This window comes from Gymnogyps californianus, chromosome 3 (genome assembly GCF_018139145.2).
Source record: "Gymnogyps californianus isolate 813 chromosome 3, ASM1813914v2, whole genome shotgun sequence".
In the NCBI taxonomy this organism is placed as follows: domain Eukaryota; kingdom Metazoa; phylum Chordata; class Aves; order Accipitriformes; family Cathartidae; genus Gymnogyps; species Gymnogyps californianus.
Genome location: NC_059473.1, coordinates 49,742,076 through 49,763,908, shown reverse-complemented (window position 1 = coordinate 49,763,908; position 21,833 = coordinate 49,742,076).

The following is a 21,833-nucleotide window of genomic DNA, read 5'->3' as shown; positions in this document are numbered from 1 at the left end:
TTTAGGAGCTAGGACTTACGGCTGTATTTTCATTACACAGCACCATCGGGCTCATACATCATTAACTTACTCAGCTCCGCAGAGATTTTTTTCCCCTTCAACCTGACGTGTTAAATTCCGCACGCCAGCTCTCTTCAACCACTGTCCAGAAACACGCGAAAAATTGTTATCCTTCAGACTAATTCCTGCGTTAAAGCCCCTGAAAGATCTTTCTGCCTCAGCATCTACCGGCCGCTTTTTGTCCTCTTCGGAAGGGCAAAGCAGCATTTGCAAAGAAATTACGGGCGAAGCTTACTAAATTGATACGTAGTCGCTGCTACAGATAGTTTGAGATGGTCTTTTCACTATCAGGTACTTATTTCACTTACGGTGCTCCACTCAAAACAAACAAACAAACACGTCCTAGCAAAAGCCATGAGCATTCAGACCCCGAAAGACCACGGCACGTTTTCCCTCGGTTGGGCTGGCAGCACCACCTTACTTTGGGTTTGTACTTTGAAGGCGACATTTCAAACATCTTAATCCTGAAAAAGCCGAGCACCAGGAGGAGTTAACCCCAAAGAAGGACTCGCACGGACAGTCACTCGCTCCGTGCAGGTGAAGGGGAGGGAAAGGACTTTTTCCCCCTTGCAGAAGTCGCGTCCCTTTTAGGGTACGGTCCGCGGCGGGGGGGGGCGAGAGTGGCGGTGGTGGTGGGGTGGTGGTGGTGGTGATGGGTCCCGTGTAGGGCAAACTCCAGCCTCAGATCTTCCTCAGCTCGACCTTACCTGACAATGAACATGTTTAAGAACCGAAAGCAGCAGAACCAGCCGGAACTGAAAGCGATGGGGCCGTTTCGGTGGAAAATGAACGGTTCCGAAAATGAATAAATTAAATAAATAGAGCCGATCTAAATGTGTATTTAGGCCATCCGAGCTTTAAAAACACTATTCTGATTCTTCCGGATGGATGCTTCAAGGAAGGGTTAATTCCTTATACATATATATATATATATATGTTCACAAGGAATGGGAAGCAACCTCAACCCCTTCGGCAGCAGACACTTATCTATATGGTTACTGCTTTTTGCATTGATCTCTCTCTTTAGGCAAAGGGAGGAGAGTTGAAGTTGAATTTAATTTGATGTTATTTCACGTTTTACTTAATAGGACCGCGCCGCTCATCCCAGACAAATAATGTATGCACTCAAATTTAGCTGGTCTTTCAAAAAGAAGTCTATCCAGCTTTAAAGTTTTAAATGACCATTAAAAAAGTTTCCAGAAGTTATACATAATCTTTAGAAGGGGGGGGGGGGGGGGGGGGGGGGGGGGGGGGGGGGGGGGGGGGGGAAACGCAAACCCTAAAGTTTTTCCTGGGCTTGGATTCCTGCCGTCTTTATTTTATTTCCTTCTCCCTCTTTCTGATCTTAATTGCACTTTGGTTCTCAGGAGAGAGGACTCCCCACTTTCAGAGCCTTTTCACCGAGAGCTGCAGTGCATGACAGTTTACAGCCAAAAAACTTCCTCCAGCCGAACAGCTATAAAGATTCCCGATTTATAGCAATACTTTCCTTCTTGCATGGGGCGAGTAGTAGCCTCCAGCTGTTACCTCGGGTTCATAAGACCTGTCCATCATTCCCTACCGTATTCCCCGGGACAACGCAAATCCCCAGACACCTTCCCAATTGGAACTAGCCCGTGTCCGCTCCCGCAGCTCTCGGGTACCAGCTAACCCATGTGCAGCTCTAATCGCCTGGGGATGCCGTCCGAAAATGAGAGCGTGGCTAGGTATCGGAGGTATTTGTTTAATTATCTTTCAACTTGCAGTTCGGGACACACACACGCAATTAACACCGCCCTTGGTGCCGGACCAGCGCCCCAGCAGCCCCCGCCTCCCGCCGCCGCCCCGGGGAGCAGCGCCGAGCCGGGCCGGCAGCCGGGCCGGCACCCACCGTACCCGGGGATGACACCCACCTTTCAAAGGTCAAAACGTCCCACCCCTGAAGAATAAACACCTACTTTCCCACGACCTACCTTTGGTTTTGTTTTGGTTTTTTTTTCCTTTTTCCCCCTTAAGAAAAATGAATAAATTTAATATAATGTATATGTAACAGAGATATATATCTCTGTCTCTGTCAGCTGCTTTTTCCTGGACACTGGGGAGGACTGTCCTACTGATACTACTGTTGAGGCATTGATTGAGGATGTAAATGCCATTTTCATAAGAAGCTTCTGGATTTCGTTTTAATCTGGCATATGTTTTCCTTATATACAAGGCTCAAACAAGAAAAAGCCTAAAGATTGTTCTGGGAGAGCTCTTTATAAGAACTCACAATTTCGTAACCCCAATGTACAGGGTTCATATACCTACATAGGAAATGACAACATGTGAAAACATACAGCGGTTTTACCCATCTTAAGTTCATACACTGTGAGCATTAAGCCTCTGGAATAAGTATGTTTCAGGTTCTCTACTTTTAGTATTTAAGAAATAGGACTGATTTTCTCCAAAGGTTTTAATGCATACACATTTTTGAAAGACGTTTTCTTTTCAAGTAGTCTGAACGGAGCACAACATGTTGATTTTGACTTGTTTTGCTTTCCCCCTTTAGCATTTGGGAGGGCAAGGCAAAGGCAGAGTGCCATCCTGCATTTTTTGAAGGTGGCAAAACTCCCGTTGACTTAGTCAGATCTTTGCTTGAGTACTGCTAAGTACCCTCTCCATCTCAAATGCTCAGATCCTGAGGTTTCCCTCATGAAAGTCAATGATCAAACTTCCAATGACTTCAGCGCCTGCTGCACTAGACAGCACCAACTGGGGAAAAACAACAAAATAAACTGAAGCTCCCACGAAAGCCTTTAAGGGAGAGTCTGGCTCAAAGATGGATGAAGTCAGCAAACTTGAGAGCAGAGTACTTTTGATCCAAACTCAAGATTTTGAGCTAGAATGTCCTTTTCAATATCTTAATGATATTGCTCAGAAGACTAGAGCTATTTAAACCAATTTATCCTGAGTGAGCTAGTGGGAACAAGTAGGTGACAGGAATAAGAGCCATCCACCACTCTTAACAGGCCATTTCTTTAAAAACTGCAAAGAGGTACAGGCGCATGGATTACTGGGGCTGCAAAGAGAAGTAGTAGCATAATAGATACTGTTTACTGCTTTATCCTGGCCTAAAGGATAATCTCAAAAAAACAACCGAACAAAAAACAAAACAACAAAACAAACCCGCACACACCGAGGACATATTCTGCTTCAAACAGGGACGGTAGGAGGCTGATGACAGAAAGTACTTGCTTTGTCATAAACATCCTAGCAGGAGTCCTGTCGAGAGACCCTACCATAAACAACACCTTTTCCTATACTTCAACCCACATAGTTCCCAAAGGGCACTGATGTAAACGTGACTTTTTGCTTGCTGAGATATGTCAGGGCAAGTTAAAAAGCTAATGTTCAGGTCTCAAGTACAAAGGTCCTCAGATTTTCTGACATTAATAACCAAAACAACATACTTTTACTGGGAATATTCATCTTTGCCCTGAGCATTATCTTTCTTTATGAAAGTATGCAGTGCTAAGAATCAAACAGGCCACATTCCTTTTGCAGTTCTTTTAATATCAATAAAAGATTTAAGGCAGTTGGGAATCTATAGTTTCTCCTTTCCCTCTCCTTTGAACATTTCATGAAGATTACTGTAAGGCTTAAGACAAACTGGGTGCTTCACAGCTACATAATATCAACACCGCTAGAAAAAAAAGATACAAGCCCTAATTTGTAATTGCAGAATTTTTAAAAACAAATCAACAACTTTTCCATTGTTTTTTTTCTCCTCGTTTACTGTTTTAACACTTTTCTTTCTCCTCCACACTGCTCCACAGGAAAGGTAAATACACAGTGTTAATGAGTACTATTTTATATTTTATAAAGAAGGGTAACATTTTTAGTATTCACCGGGCAACTTGTGCCTAAATCTAGATTATCTCATGTTTTGGAATTAGTAATTGCCTTGAATGTGGCCTCAAAGTTTACAGCCTCTTCCAAGCCCTTAACTGCCAAGATTATTTCCTGATTTCTTGCTCTAGGTAACTCCCTCATCCATATGAAATAAAAGCACTTGGACAGCTTTAGCAATGAGGGGTTACTGAAAGGAAATTCTCTGCCTCTCATCAGCACAGAAACTATCTGATAGAAAACTGTTTTCTTCTCAACCTCATTTGAGTTAACTCCACTGACTGATACCAACAGTTTTGCATAACTCTGATGCTGTTTTTCATCATCTTGATGCAGCTGGCTCTTAGGAAAGAACTGGAATTTAACTCAATCTAGATATTATTTGAACTCACAGGTAGCATATTTTACATCAACTGAGCCACTTTTTAGCCCCCTCCACTGTCTCCTCTCTTACACTGCTCTGAACCCAATTAACTTCTTTCTTCCAAGCTGTATGTGACCTACCTCTACTCTATATACCCAACCCTTCATCTTACCCACGCTTGCTTCACCAACAACTTCATCTGATATAAATATTTTCATATTACTACTTTTAAGAAAGTGAAAAACTCCCAAACTGATCAAGTCACCAGGATATTGTCCTGTAAATCTTTTTTTCCATCATGTACGCAACGTTTGTGTTGTGCACCATCCTGGACAGGTCTGCTCGGAGGAAAATAGGTGGTAGAAGGACCACACAGGACTGTGATGCCACCAACTTTAAATCTAGACAAGGAATAAATAAGCAAGGCAACATTCACTGGAAAGTGGCAACTGTGGAGAAAAGAGAAACTACTGACACAACAGCTCCTTGAAGAAGCTCCTGTTGGTCTTCTCAGGGAGACAGTGGGCGAACTAACGCCAGCTTCTTCCTGTCATACAGGGCTCAGACCTGGAGAGCAGCTTCTGGGACGTACAGACATGCTTGTGGTCCTCTGTTTCGTGACCAGGAGTGTGAAACATTTTGCAAACTTCAGCCTTTCTGCATTAAACATACCCATCAAGCTCTGACAAACACAAATGTTTCCTACAGTTTCATATTTTGAATTCAGCAAAGGTTAAGTGGGTCTTCGATGCTTTTTCCTGCCTTATGCCACCTAACAAGTTTAGCTGTGGGAAGATGGTTGATTTAATGTACAGCACAAGAGACTGGAAGCCAGGAGGGATGATTCTGAGTTCCACTGACTCACCGTCTCACTTTGGGCAAGTCTTCAGGATCTCCACTTTGGTAAGCTGCTCTACTTCATAGTGAAAATATTACACAGAAATTTTCATTGGTAATATCCCATCCTTACTTTCTCCGGAATCATTTGTAATGAAAGTAAGTATCCGATAAGCTAATAATACATAATGAAAAGTAATTACATGTCAAAACAAAAATTCACAGTCTTTGTTCTCTGGTAATGCAAATCTGGTCTGATTCTCTAACAAGGGTGCATTTTTCCTGCTGGATGCTTTTTGAGCATTTGCATTTTTACCAAACTGCTCGTTTTAGTCCCACTTAGTTCCAGCACGCTGCAGACATTGGTTCATTTTGCATTTTCAATTTGTTTAAAAAAAAAAGTCCACATAGTAAAAAGGGACTATTTAAGCCATATCTTTTTGTCTAGCAGTCCGTGCTGTTGGTACCACATGCAGATACAACAGAGATGATGAATGAGCAGCAAATGATGGATGTGTTGGGACCACATCGTGTAATAATCACCAGCGCATGTGCCATGGGAGGCAGTGCCAGGAACGCCTAGGAGGCACTGCAGACACCCGAGCCTCTCTCTGAAATCTCTGTCTGTTAGACACTTTCCCAGAGCCAGAAAATATTTCTTGCCCTTGCTAAGAAAATGTCAGCTGTGACCTAGGACTAGTGGTCCATGTAGTCTGATGTCCTGTCTAACAGTGGTTAGTCGTTACATAGGAAGACGTGATCCTTCACCCCTGATTATGCAGATTATTTTGAAATGTTTCCAGTCAGAGAGACATTGCTTTTGTGGTTCTATTGACTCACTTATTCCCCAAAGTATGAAGAAGACTTATAGCTGTATTTTTTATAAGCCAATTCAACTTTAAATGTTTTTCTTATCCACCTTGCATCTGACCTTTATGCTAATTAAAATTGTTCATTCCTATGAAACTACTTTTTATGTCTAGCTCAGATCAGTAGATGTTCACTGCATTCCTGGGTTATCATAGATCTTCTTGTGGGTTGCTAGGAAAAATGTGTAGCTCCCTTGTCTAGAAAATCTGTGCTATCTTTTCATGTTAAACACCATCGGCCTCAACTGGTGGTTAACTAGTTCAAAACACTCTATAGAGGCACAATTTTGATAATGCTGTGCACTAAATCTCTTCCTTTCAATGCTGATTCCAACAGCCTAACATTAAATTCTCAGATAAGACCAACTAAACAGCAGTGGATCTAACTGGGACAGCTATTCGTTTTTACTCCCTTGGACCTGAGAAAACTTCTTTCCCAGGCATCCTCTCATCATCTCATAAGAGCTCTTACATTCCCCTGTATATGTAAGATAATTGAAGAAGGTGAATCATTTATTTTAAAAGTTAATGATAGAACCACAGGCTAATTCACCCAGATCTCTAAAAGACAGAATATGATTTCAGGGATAGCCAGCTTTATTATTGCTCGGAATTCAGTTGTACAAAATCCTTCAATGATAACATCTTTGTCCCCTCCTCAGCAAGTACAAACTTGTAATCTGTGATAGCTAGCTAGTCAATGTTGTGCTACACGCTTACACCGAGATAACTGTCTAGCGTGGTCACATCAATATTCTTGCTGTACACAACGCTGAACCTGCAAGTCTTGTCCTGACCTTTTCTTTACAAATCTGTGTGCCTAACTTCTGTGTGGGAACAGAAAAAGACATTGATCCCGATCATGTCTATCTGCATTAGTACTTTTGATAGCTCATAATTCAAGAGGTATTTTGTCATTTGTCCTTAATGTTGTTCCACACCATGCTATGGGAATTTTCTCCCAGTGAGCACTGGAAACTTTTGACCCGATTGCAGTGGTATTCCAGAGTATCACATTCAGTATCCCAGATACATGAGTGAAAAAACAATAGCCATCATATAAGACGTACTAAGCATTTTAAATCTGAATTACATTTCTGTTCTTTCAGAGGTACTCTGATACCTGAGAACTTCTCAAACCTGAAATCTGCTGATGCTGCCAAATGTGCTCATTTAAGCTGGCAGGTTACTTTCAATCATGGACTTTCCACTTGCATCCTTGTTAATGTAATACATCAATAATCTTGCAGGAACATTGCAAGCATTTATTTGTCTTCTTCAGCTTTTTTAAACAAGTTGTTGGCCTTCAGTTGACTTAAACCCAATCTCAACCATGTTATATTTATTGCTGTTTTATACTAGTAACAAACTCACAAACACCATTAATTGAAGTCTTCTCCAATTCTATCCCTTAGACAGCTTGTTTTTTGTGTTTAACACTGGCTTTGCAAAAATTTTCTTTAAGAAACCAGAGAGAATTTTTCAGTATTGTCCAATTCTGTATTTTAAGGTGCATTTCACTTTCAGAATCTTGTGGCAGATGCCATGTATCCCCAGGAATCCACTCCTGATTCTGTCTGTCCAGATGTCAAGGACACAGTCAATCTGAGCAGTAGAAAAAGAACTGCTTTACCTTCAAGGCACCTTCCTTTAGGAAAAAAAGCTTCAAGTCCCAATACATTGACAGCTTTGATAAAAACAGAATTTCTTCAGCAGATGCCTTGTCTCATGCATTAAGTTGTGTACACTTAGAGTAAATATATTTCTATTGAAATAGCAACTGCTGTGATGCACTTAATGTAGCCTTCAAAATGAACTGAGCTTTGCCCTCTGAAAAGTTTTCTCCTTGTTTTACATCTAGAAATACAACATGACAGTGTGCAAAACTGAAACAACATTAAGTTAATAAGTAAGGTATAAATTTCTGATCAAGAAATTAGAAAATCCATGAACTCATTTTATTAATGAACTCTTATGCTAAAAAAGTTCTTAAACATCAGCTAGATTCTATAGATTTTAGTTGGGAAAAAATTCTGTTGAAAACATAGGAAGTTTTTCCATAAGTAATCCATACAAGAATAAAACTGAATGGAGTATGAATGCCTCCATAATTCTTACAATTTTTGTTCTCAGAGCAACAAATGGAAGCTGAAAACTCTTGTATTTGCAAGACTGGGTAATGACTTGTGCCCCTATTTTCTTTTTGTTTATATTTTTTTAATTTTTCAGATTTGCACCCTGAATAACAGTGAAGAGATATAACATGGTAGAGTGTATACATTACAAGTCTTCCTTCCAGAAAAGGTAGGATTGAAATTAACGGAGTCTCCAAAATTCTTTCTTTGGCCCTGAATTTTCTTTAAAAACCCTTGCTTTGTCACAGGGAGGTTTTGGCAAAGCATTTCTTTTGGGAAGGGGGGAGGAGAAGGAAAAGCAGGGGGAGGAACCTAAAAATCTCCACCTTTTGGCTGTCTCAAGTACTTGTCTGCCTGGAAGCTCAATATGATGCAATTAATGAACAGCAATCCTCCACCTTCAGTGCTTCCTTCCCTTTCTCAAGACAGATGTGCTGACAGCATGGCACCTTCTTTAAAGGAACTCAGTTTTATGGAAGCTGATCTCTCAGCAAGGCATGAGTGGCTACAAGCTTTTGGCTGCCCCATGTATTTTCAAGCAAAATCACCATGTTTCATGCCAGATAGCCAGAGACAATATCAAAGATGAAAACCGTTTCTATGCAGGGTCCAGCAAATGCCTCCTTTTATCCAGATCCCTTTCAAATGTCCATGTATGCTAAAATTTCCTTTGCTTGTCTTGGAAAACACTCTTATAGACACATGTATCTCACTTGCAAGCTACCTTTTTTCTCATATGCTGCACCCATTTTACTCTGCTTAGCTTTCATCCTATTCCTCCCAGACATATCTTCATATGCAACCTCAAACCAGTTCTCTCCCTCTGTGCTTTTACATCTTAAAAGATATACAATGCCACCCTCTCCTCACTTACATCCAAACTCAAGAAACAAACCAACTCAAAACTCAACCTATCTGGGTGCCTAAAGTTAAACATCTAAATAAGTTACCCATTAAGCAGTGGTGCTAAATACCTACAACTCCTACCAAAGTCAAGAACTTTTGAAAACTAGGATAATTCAGCCCCCACAACCTCCTTTTCCCACCTGCCTCCAGACACAGAGAGGTATGCGTATTCTCAACTTTACTCACCAAACTAATTGTATTAGGCTCAATCACACTGAATAAAGCAATTGCAGAAATTAAGTTATTGAATTGGATTCACATGCCTGAATTTAGCCACAGGAGTCTGATACATTTTTTGGCTTAAACATTAAAGAAAAAGAAGACAAGAAGACAGAAGAAAACAAGTAGATAGATACACAGAAACCCAGTCTTTCTTCCAAGAGGAAGCACAGCTCCAGGAAGCCTTATGGATATCAACCAGCTGTCATGAGAGGTAGAGGTATGGCATAACTGCCTTCTCCAGGCTTCGTGCTTCACAGTGCCTCACAAAAGCCATCTGAAGGGTGCATACTGAATAAAATCTTTCCCTTTAGTCTTTCCCAAAGACTTTAGCAAAACTTGATTTTCCTAATATTGCCAATGTTCTGACTCAGAGAAAGATCAGAGGAAAATAGTGATCCCCAGCATATTTGAAGTATTTGTGGAGATAATTTTTTGTCTGTCCCTGTAAAAATCTTGGTTAAGCTTCAATCATAATTCAAAACAAGATCCACATTTTTAAAATATTTTTCAAAAAAGACAAAAATTTATATAAATTGTCTCAGAGTTAACAAAGCAATATGAACTTCTACACAAAACAAATTATTTATAAAGGATACGCCTTTTCTTGAATTAGTATTGAACTATGAAAAGTGAAGTTTCAACAGCTTTAGACCAACTAATACATCATTTGAACAGAAATACTGAAGAGTAACTGAATAGTAACAGTAAGGGGTAGGAGGGTGTTTTCAATGGGTATATTTGAGATGCCTCAACTGAGAATTTGACACTGAATCCCAAGTATTTCTAATTATTTTTACTTCAACGTTTTGTTACTAGGATTCCACGTAGAAATCCTGAAGTGGATGCAAAGGCACTAACTTCCCTTCCACTTATAGCTGAAGAGCTTTGTGCATAGCACCAGAGGAACTTCTTCGGTTGCTGAAAGTCCTTCAAGAGGACAAACCCATGGAAACCTCAGGAAGGGAAAGGCAATTGCTCATTTCATATCTGTTTTGAAATTACTTTCTTCATTCTACATACATTAACAACTCTAGAAGACTTTGTAAGAAAAGGAGATTCTTTTTACAGGTTGCTGGAAGCTGAACTTTTCATGGGGAACTGGCTGAAGATCTTGCATAAAAAGGCAGTCAGCAGAAATATGTTATTCTGGAAAGGGATGCTGACTTACTTAGCAATACACTTTAAAATACACTAATCACTTTAACATTGCTTCTGCCTTTTCCCATCAACTGGTCATAAAGAGAGAAGAAAAAAAATAGATAATCCTATTTTGGGAATGCTTTCTCCCTAAAGGAATGTGAGAGTAGATGGCTTAAGAGTCTTGCCTCAAGAACAGCTACTGTCATTTAAAAGTGTTTCTCTTGCCAAAGGTGTCTGGATTAAAGACTATAGTCTTTGCTATCCATTTTAGATCATAAAACCAAAATATTTTTATTTTGATTTTTTTTTGAGCTGTCTTTATCTAAGACTGAACTTCAGGCTTATATCACCATCACTTGCAGTGGACTTCCAGTTAAAACTTGGAGACTGAGTCAATTCCCATCACCATTCACCAGTAGCCAGCCAGCTACATGACTGCGGTACAGTAGAACAAAATGGGTTCTTTTCATTCTCATGGTTCCCCTGCCTGGCTTTGTGCATACACTCTGTTAGTCTAAGGAAAGAAGCATGTGAATGTTAAGGTCTGTTCCTCTGCTTAGACTTCATTTTCACTGAAGAAAGATGTTGTATTCTGAACCTCAGCCAAGTAAACCAAGCAAAATCTTAAGACACAATACTTTGTGATTTTCAGATTTAAATTACAGACTCCCCATAATTTTCCACCTGACCACAAATTCATGAATAGACTATGTTGGTTTTTTTAAACTCAAGTTAGATTTTAGGTAAGTTTTTCTCCTCCTTGAAAATTCACTGTGAATGATTACTACGGTACTCATCATTTCTAAGTCATTTCCACAGGAGCATAACGGAGGTGTATGTGACAAATCTAGATACATCAACATGCCATGTCCTGGTTTGCGCTGCGGCATTATATTTCTTACTTTCCATCTTTGATTTTTAATCATTGGCTTGCAGTTGGTAAATATTTGTTTTCTTACATTTCAGAATAGTGAAATAATCCATGAGAAAGTTTTAAATATCCTACCTTATTTTTTTGCCTGTTGATTCTTGTGCATCGCATATTTTTATTTTCAGTAACACCTTGGACCGAGTCAAATTTGGAGTAGCAAGGTTTGCTCCCTGGCAAGACTTCTTGAGGACGAGGATGATGATATGTAGAAGCTGAATGTATGCTTGCACGAGTTCAGAAATTAGTCTTGCATGTGTGAGGAGAGTAGGGTTTTGGATTCAACAACATTATTAATTAAATTTAACAATTGCTACCCTAATAGCAGTTAGCAACCAGGTCTAGAAATCTTTCTGCACAAAATCAAATCATATATATGCCAGATAAGTATTATGTGTGTATATAAAAAAAAAGTATAAAAATTACTTGTATATATAATGATATCTCAGATACAGTGACCTATAAGTCCTTAGTTAACACAGTTGCTCTGGTTTATGCTAGTTGCAGTACAGCAAATCAAACTGTCGTTTTGCAAGTAGACTGGTGTTAACTACTTACTCAGATTTTCCTAGTCCTTAAGCACGGAAGCACACAGCAGTATCTTACAAACTATGTTATCAGTCGACATATTCAACACCAAAATAGATTAACACACTACCATGAGTAGGTGACACCACAAGTCCTTTCAGAGGAAGATGCTCAACCTGTGGTCATGAATGTAAGTAAGTGGACTGTTGTTATACTTGCCTCTTTAGGGAAGAGCCATCAAAAAAGGAGAAAAAGGTAGGTATTCCCCAAAAGTTTAGCTAACAGAGTGTACTGTCGCCCTTTGTTTTTCAAATGTTCTTTTTTAAAACTCCAGCAACAGGCGTTAGTAAAGTCTATCAAGCAGTTGTCTCCAGAAGCTCTCTATGAAACGGTTGCATCTAGTAATGAGGTAAATTGAATGTATATATACCTATATGTTCAGAAGTAGTGAGACTATAAGTGAACTGTTTGCTGGATGACTACAGCAAGGACCCTTTCTGGTCAGCAGCACTGTGTTAGATGATTAACGTATAAAAAGGTCTCACGGAATTTCCAGTTATTTAAGCATCTCAGAGGAAGGATACTAAGATTCAAATATCCAATGATTGAAGACTGCAGTGGTAATGACAAAGCAGGGATTGATTTGAGAGTGAGTAGATACAACCTGTGAGAGTCATAAGAATTACAGTATTTCAGAAATCACCCCCAAATACGTACAGTTTGTTTTCTTTGTGGTGCTTAACAGAGGTTGGCAATTTCTATGTGTTTTGTTTTGGAACATAATTTGAAGCAATGATTTGCGTTTGGCACTCATTGATACACCAGCAAATAATAAGTTGTCAGAAACACCACAATCTTTTGAAGACAGCATTGACCTTTGAGGTATTTTCTTGGCCTTTACACTACCTGCCCTCTACTTACATTTTAAATTACCTTTAATTATGTGCAGATAATAAAAATATGCCTTTATTTGGCTCTATTTAACCTACCATTAACAGTCCAACAAAATCTTTTTACATTTGAGCAATTGCTTAGTAGGAAATCAGCCCAGCAATGACTTAAAAGAAAAAACCCTAACCCTTTCTTTAGGTCTTCTTTGCTTTGGGAAGTTCTCTCTGAAGTCCCTCAGCTCTTTCCCAAATTCCTAATTATGTATTTCTTTTTTAATATACTAAAACAACTGCTAGACTTGGGGCAGCCTAGATCTGAGGAAGGGGATTCCAGTACCTCACAGGGAAAAGCTGCCCAGCAATTTAATTTTTGTCTTATATGCAGGAAGAAAGCCCCTTTTGGGGAGCAGTCCAAACCACAGTTCAGCCGGAGTGAGTGATTTTAGGTTGCCCCTATAATAAAAACTCTTAAGCTCCTATTGCAGCCTAATGGGACTGCTGGTGTGCATTCACACAGTCCTACTGAAATGCCCTCCTCATTAAACGGGTTATTCAGAAACCAAAGTCTGCACTGACTTTGGTTTCTGAATAACTTTAGATACAACGTCAGGGTTGAAATGTAGCTCCCAAATGGCTTCAGGATGGCAGAGTAACTGGTGATCACCAGGATTTGTGTAGTATTGCAAGGGCAGGGGAATCAGAAGATGAAGATCTGGTTATCTAGTCAGGTTTCTTCGCAAAGCAAGGTCTCCTCCTGTTACACTGGTGTACTGTAAATTGCTAGGGAATTGCCGGCAAGGATGACAGCATTTTGTCACAGTTGTGATTAAGAGACTGAATCCTTAGGGCCCCTTTAAATTGCCTCTCCTGTTGTCCTAATTCAAGCAGAATTTCATTGTTTTCAATGCATGGGAGGAGGATTCAGGGGGAAATACTAGCAAATTTCTCTTCTGTCCCAGAGAGGTATGCAAACAAACAGCAGAAGTGAACTTCTAGAGAAATTATTTTACTGCCTATTAGTGTCTGCCAGTTTTCATAGGTTCATCAGGACGCATGAGAATTCCCCTATAAAGTAATTTATGTGCTGTGCTGCAGAGCAACACTTGACTCTTTTGATCTTTGATATTAGGGATAATGAATTTGTAGGCACCTTCAGCTTCCTCAGCATTGCCATGCAACCTAAGCTGACTACTGGACTGGTCTGACTGCTGCTTGTTCCATTTACTCGGTGATAAGTAACACATTATGATTATCTCAAGCACAAACTGGAAGCAGGCAGGATTTTTAGGACTGTTAGAAGAACCTGATTAGAAAGCAAAGGTGCTTCATTTGCAATCGTACCTTTCTTAAATAAGGTGAATAGATGAGAGACATATCACTTTATAAACATTTTTTTTTTGGTTGCTTAAACTTGTTTTGGCAGTTATTCTCATAATCGTAATATGGTGGTGATGAAAGTTGTTTTTTATGGTTTTAATGAAAAATTTGGGATACGCTCTTCCAAAGCTGGGAAAATGATAGTTGTGCTTTCTCTCCCTCTTTAAAGAGAGTGTACTTCTCTTACGCAGACCACCACCACACTAGCAGGTTAATACTATGCACCGGAGGCCTTTCTGTACTCCAGTACAGAAAGCTAGTTCCTTGCTAAACATCCTTACATGGATTTGAAAATATACTCATTATTTCTATGTGCAAAAGCTTTCCGAAAACCTTATGAGGCAACTTCAGCCCAAATTGACTGTTTAGCTTAATTTCTCTTCACTTTCCTTCACAGGTATAAATGTGCTTCTAGAAGTGTTGTTAAACGTGATATGAAGGGAAGTCCTTAATTCTGTACAAATGACTTGCAATCTGTCAGCAATCTGTCATAATTGCATGCAAGTTGCATGCAGTCTTTCTTGGTACTTGTATATCCCCTTCAGAAGGAAAACATGGCTGTGTTTTATGACAGCATTTTCTTGAGGCATATGACAGTTCCTTCTTTTCTCTGCTATCTTCTTGTCTGCTGTCAATGGGACTTCAAATGTTCCAGGTTTCCTCCCTGAGAAAAAGCAAAAATAAAACAAAGAGAGCTGGGCTCCTGCTGCACATCTCCAGAGCGCTGTGGGAACAAAGAGCCAGAAGTGCTGGGAAGGAGGATGGAAAACCAGTGGGAACAGGCAGGAGATGGGCAAGGTGGTGGGGGAAGGGGCCATGGGGCAGTGGGGGGAATGGGAGCAGAAAGGAGCCAGATCTGGTAAGCTGAGGAGAAGCCCAATAGGAGAAACTTCTTTGTTTGGAGGAGAGAACAAAGGGGAAGGAGAGATGATGGAAGAAGCATAGCTGTCAGGTTAGAAGAAATTCATTATTCCTATCCACTCTCAGTCTGCACCAACGAAGGGGCAAACGTAAACCCACAGAGGGAACTGATTAGCATGTGCAAAGAAACGTGCTTCTTTTGCTCTGGTTGTGACAATTAACTATCTCTTTTTTTCCCCTCTCTCTTCTCTTGGCACTTAATTCACTTTGGACAAAAACAGATATGAAAGTGTAAAGTTGAAAATCTAATATGGCAAGGCTTCGTTGATCTTGACACATTGATCTAAATGTATATATTCTTAGCAGCTCAGAAGTACTGGTTTCTCTTACACGGGGCTGACTGCTGCAAAGAAAACTAACCTGATCCACAGTGATTTGAGTTTCCTCTAAATCTGAAACTTAAATTTGTGATGTATCCTGCTCTGCTCCTCCTGGGGTATGAGAGATTTAGCAGGAAGAAATTGGCATTAATGTCAAAGCTTTTGTACTGTTTGTAGATGTAACTGCTTTGTTTTAGGTTGAAAACTCCTGGTGGAAACCACTTATTTGTGGAAAGCAGAAATGCCAAATCTTCATGGGAAATTAATATATATCTTCAGTCATCAAGCAGACCATCTAAAATATCAAAAACAGAGCAATACTTACCTTTTCTAAGTTAACTAATATCAATTCTTTACTGTAGGACTGAATGTTTTCCTCCTAGCAATATTACAGCAGAGTAGTCAGCATTTCAATGTAATCTGCACTACAATGCCCTATGTTAATGCAGACAGATACTTCAAAAACAGAACAACATGTTAATGGTCCCTCCCATATAACTCTTGGGCCTAACAATTAGTAGCCACTTTTATTAGCAGTTAAGTGCAGAAATATACCATTTAAAAATCTTACCACCTTTGTTCTGGATTTTAGGTGACTTCAACAAAATGTGTCTTTACTAATCCCTTTTGTAAGCTTGCATGTCTGTTGTAAATAGCATTTTTATCCCCTGGCTTGTTGCCTAGAGTATAAGGCAAAGAAACAGGACACCTTGTTTTGCTAAAACTGTTGGTTTCTTTTTTAAATTTATTTTAAGATATGGGTAAAGGCTGGCAAACTTTCTTTACTGGTCATGGATGAATTTTTTTTTTATCTGCTGTACTTGGAACTCTGAAATAGGTAGTCGGAAATGAAGCTATTTATCTGGGCATGAATGGGGTTAAACTCTGAATTTTCAGTTATAAAATTGGATTAAACATCAATTTATTGATCAACCCTGAAAAAATGGCTCAAAAGACAGCACTATCAACTTCAGGAAGATTCTTCCTGTGAACATGAATTGTTTATCAGAATAGCCATGCTCTTGCAAAGCGGGCTGGCCAGTCCCGTTTTTGTTGTTTTGTAATCACTGTTGTCATCACTGGCTTCATCTTTCACACATTTTCCATTTCAGTTGCTTCTGTTTTAAGACATGTTGGTTGTGTTCTGTGCAAGATACAAAACCAGCAGCCATTTCTGGAAGCAAGAAATGAACGTGTTCTCTAGGTTCCTTTTTCTTCAATGAAATTACACTGCCCTTACATATGCATCCCTGGCCCTCCTAGTAACTAGGGTGTTCGAGCCTTAAAACCAATCTTTTCTGCATGGTTGCAGTGTGATAAATATCCTCCAAAAGCTTGCTTACTTAGCAGTGGCCACTAATACATGGTCTGGTAATACCTGCTGTAGGGCTTTTCTTCCAACAGTTGCGGGGGATTTGCTGGCACTTTGACTTCATCCGTGTTTAAATGAACTGAGAGTTGGCCAGTCAGTTCTCAGCGACCAGGAGAGCAGCTTATGTACCTGGCTAAATTTGCCTTGCAATTTCCAGCTGTGACAGGAAAACAGAATTGCCTGTCCATTTCATGTTCTAAAGAGTGAGGGAGCCAATGTTTACATATATAAAAATTTGGGGGTTTTCTCTACGCACAACTTTCTGGGGTTTACATATTTCCTTCTCCATCATAAATGATTAAGGTTTTCTTTTTGTTGAAACTCCTAGCTCTCAGTGAATATTTCCAGTTTAAAATAGTTAGTGATCTATCTATGAGAGGTTTTTTCTTCTCCACTGACCTTTTTTGATTCTTTTAAGTGTTCTCATCTCTCCGATTGCAAGAGTTGTGTTGTCTCATACAGCTGAGAGTCTTGTCTCTACTACATGAATCTGTGGTCTGTTTACTTCTATAAGCAGTTACTGAGAGAGTGTAAGACAGCCCACTCATATGTGAGGTACAAAGTCTTTCATAAAATGAAACTGAAAACCGTTTTCTTCAACGTACCAAGAATATGAACAGACTTCTGAATATACTTATTATACTGTTTCCTGGGAGGCTTAATTTATCGATTCATATTTAGTTCTGTTGCTTGTACATACTGGTACGTGGAAGGTCTTACACTGGAAAACACTTTCTTCCAACTTAGTTATAGCACAAAATAAAAAAAATCACTGGTATTGTGATTTTCAGTACTGTAAGTGTATTAGCTCAAATCAAGAAATTCATGTTTCATGATACCAGTTTAAGCTTTCAGTTGCAGTAATACCAACCCTTCTGAAAAATTACTTTGCAGATTTGTTACAGAAGAGGAAGATAAAAGAGCGGCAAAAATTCTTATCTTCAGGGCCAGGATGACTGTTAATACTGAGACTTCCAAGTATTTATATAAAGACTGTACCTGATGTAGCTTTTTGACAAACTATAAAAAGGCAATTTCTAGCTTCTACATTTTAGTAATTCTTTTCCAGTTTAGGTGATTTCTTCATCTGCATAATTAGTCCAATGAGTAAGTCTTGATTTAGCTTCCTAAAGTTAAAAAACAAACAAAAGTTCATCATTGTATTGAAGAATTAAGCCACGTACATTAATAGTATCAGTCCTGAACAAGAGATTTATCATCATTGTAGTTACACTAGCTTCTTAAAAAATACTTTAATACTTTTCTACTTACTTAAGGAGGGAGAAAAATACAGTATTTGCAGAAGTAAGCATTTTCACAGAACACGTATATTTTGAACTGGAAAAATTGATACAAAAAAATAATCTGGTTTTAAGTCAAATCTGAGTCCCAATACTACTGTTTGTTAAACCCGCCCAGAAGTTTGGAGCCAAGCGCAACACATGCCTGCCTTTGAGCCAGATTCCACCTAAGAATGGTGGCTTATTTCAACTGGGGCTCCCTTGGCTGGACTGCATATCCTATATTTACGTATGATGCAAGGAGGTCTCCCCTCTGGTAATGCTCTGGAGGTTTCATGAGTGAGTGTAGCACAGGAGGCTGGTTTGATGTGGGAGTCTGGCAGAGGTAGTCTGTGCTTCTCTTTTCATGTGAGTTACAGCCCCCGTGAGTCAGAAGGACATAGTAAGAATACAGGTTAACACTGAGCTGACCCAGAGCATTTGGTGTCATTGCAACAAACCAAAATAACACAATCTGAGCCAAGAATATCAGTGTTTTAGTTGAGGGAGTTGTTTGGGCTTTCAAGTCAAAATGCAGCTTTCCTATTGCCAGACTGAGTCTTGAGGTTTCTTCTTTGGGGGGGGGACCAAAATATTTTACTTTTTCTGTTCAGGAAGGAGAAAATATTTCAAAATCCATGCATTCTCATTTTTCATCAGATCTAATTCTAACCAGATCCCTAAAACCTGTACTTTTAAAGTTCCTAATACTATCTTTTAGGGAAAAGACATTAATACAAATATGTGCATGCCTATACACAGACAGTTGAGTTGGAGTCTCTGTGTGTTGTTGTGTTCAGACTTGAATGCGAAGTCAAACCCAAATTTCTCTTCAATTCATCAGAAATTGGACAAAGCCTCCAAACTTGGTACAACAGACTTATGGAACTGAACATGATGATGTAGAATAAATGAGGACCAACTCATCAGCACTGGATGCTTCAGAGCCACCTCTTGAAGAGTCAGAGGCACAGAGTTTGTTTCTTGTGGGGCTAAAGCACTGGCACTGGATTTCTGATGCTCTGGACTGCAAGATACATCAAAAACTCCTCTGAAAAGGCCTACTATAAACAATTAATTTAATAGAGCTAATTTAAATGTCTACAGCATAGTTCTATGTTTGCAAAATAATTATATTAGATATAAATTTTCTATTATAATAAATTAATTTCTGTCTCTTCATTTATTTAGAACATCTCTTCTTTGGTAGTACAATATCAATCCTTCTCCGCCTCAACTGAAAATAAACTATTAGTAAAATGTTACTCCAGAACACCTAAACAAATTTATCTAAAAATGAGCTGTGAAAATTGCATTTGCATGTATTTTTGCATTCAAGGAAACTCAAAATCAATTTCTTTTAAGGGTACCAAAGTTGGCACAAATGGCAAAAATCCCTAGAAGGTAAATATGTGCCTTGCTCTGTTTGAAGAAATCTGGCTTCAAAATAACAAGGTTATAGACTTTTGAAAACATGCATCCTGGTTTGCACAGCAGGTTTTTCTTAACATCAGAAGCAAACACCAGGATGTGATGTTCTGAATATTCACTTTCAGTATATTTGAAAGCTCACACCTACTTGTATTTGAATGTGTGATTACTTTAAGAACTGCATTGTTCTGAATCACAGTTACAAAAGGAAAAAGGCGTTGGAGACCTTATTGTTTATTATAAATCAGGTTTCTGCTTTCAGTCAGAGAATGAGAGAATATAAGCATTTTACTCACAGGAACTACTATTATTCTTGTAGAAATAAACTTTAGATAGGGCTTCCTGCAAGAATGGCTGTGATCTAGGAAATATGCTGAGTCAAATCATTGTGCGGAGAAAATATACTCACATTTCTGCGACTCCATTATCTTAATTTCTCAACTCATTGAAAACTTTGCATGCTTTGGAAGATCTCTTGCAGTGCTGTCCCTGCTGCTTCTTTGTGGCCAAAACTGGAAATCTGTTTTCCTCCATCTCTTTCTCAGTGGCACCTGGTGATTTATGTTCTCTTAGAAATAAATAATTCACCTTGGGACAGGAGAAACACAAAATTGTTTTGAGTAACAAAAAGCAACTCTGCACCCTCACAGCGTAATACTGCACACAGCTAAAAAGCATCAAATATGGTAACAATCAATAACATGCTCAGAACTGAATGCATCTTTACCGCAAGCTTTGGATAACATCTGTTAGATACTAGAACTATTCACCACCTTTGAGCCTTGATAATAGTTTTAGACCGAATTTTGGAATGAATAAGAAAGTGTATTTCTGCCAGTTAGCATGGTGGGTGAGATTCATGGCTAACTCAATTCTGAGTTAGCCAGCCGTGATTCCTCCTGAGTGACAGAGGGTGGGTAGGTGAGATAGGCAGAAGGCTAGACGTTTAAAGTAGGTGCTTAAAAATAGGTAAGATAAATGTTGTCAAAATTAACTACTGTTTTATGTGGGTTTGCTCTATCAGAGTAACACTTACAGTTAATACCTCTACACGCACTGCTTGTTAAATACACAGCATAAAGAAATAATTGGAGGAATCATGCGAGAGAAGTCTGTCAAAGAACAGTGTTTAAAGGTTTTGTTTCTTAAGAAGAGCCAAACATCCCTGAATTCAGTAAGAATGTCCCACAATCTGAGACTACCACAACCCATTCAGGGGTTTTGCTGGCTTTGATACTTTTCAGTAAAATATTAGCTAAATGAGGGAAATATTTATTACTTAATTTTATCTTATTGCTTGAAAAAAATTGTTCTTATTTTAGTCAAATGTCTGTCGTTCATGTATCAAAAAAATCAGAAATTAATTTCAAACAAAATGGGTCTTTACTCTCAGATTTTCCCTTTGGCTTTCATATATCTTATTAATAGTAAATATCCAGTATTCCCTTTTACGGTGTACTATAAAAATAAGAGCTTACTCCTAGTCTTACTACAGTTCTGAACTCATACATGCAAACTAGTGTTCTGTTAGGAACCTAAGCCTTACTTTCAGCTTATTATTTTTCAAGGCACACAGCACCTACAGCTCATTTTCTGCTACCTAGGATCCTGATATCACTTGCTTGAAAGGCTTATCTGTAGATATTAGATATCAGTAGATATTAAAACCCAGTTTTAAAGTCTAGAAGATCTAAAAAAATTAGTCTGATTTTTTTTTCTGGTTAATACTTGAGAAGACAACATTTCTAACCTGTAGGGTAACAAAAACATGAAATTTACATCCAAGAATTATTTAAAATGTATTGCCTTATGCTCGCAGGCAATTTCTTTTAATTTAATTTCTTTCAATTAAATTTCATGCAGAATAGGGAGAAGTTGAAAACAGAAGATGAGAAATCTTGCCCCTCCAGTCTTCTGGGCAGATTTACCTTTGACTCTACCAGAAGCGCAATTTTTCAAAAAATCTTTCAAATAAAAATTTTGGTTAGTTTTAGCTCTCATGAGAACAAGAAGTTACAAGTGCTAGAGGGCAGTCAGCCTACAGTCCTTGTCTGCCCACAAACTACCACTCGGTATTACCAGATTTCTGCTACCTCAGTCCTGAACTCAGCCTTATGCCAGTTATACCAAACTGCATAGTGGTTTCAAAGGTTTCCACGTGCAAACTCCCTGCCTCTGGTACCTACCACCCATCTGTCTGCTGCAAGCTTTCACTACGAAGCAACTAATTTTAGTTTAGACCCACACAGCCCCCCATAGCAATACTCTAGAAAGGTGCTTTAGTCCTTACTTTGCCTTGCAAGCTCTTCATTGAAAGAAACAAAGCAGAGAAGAAAGCTGTGATCATTTGATTACTAACCAGATCGTGGACACTGTATGCACT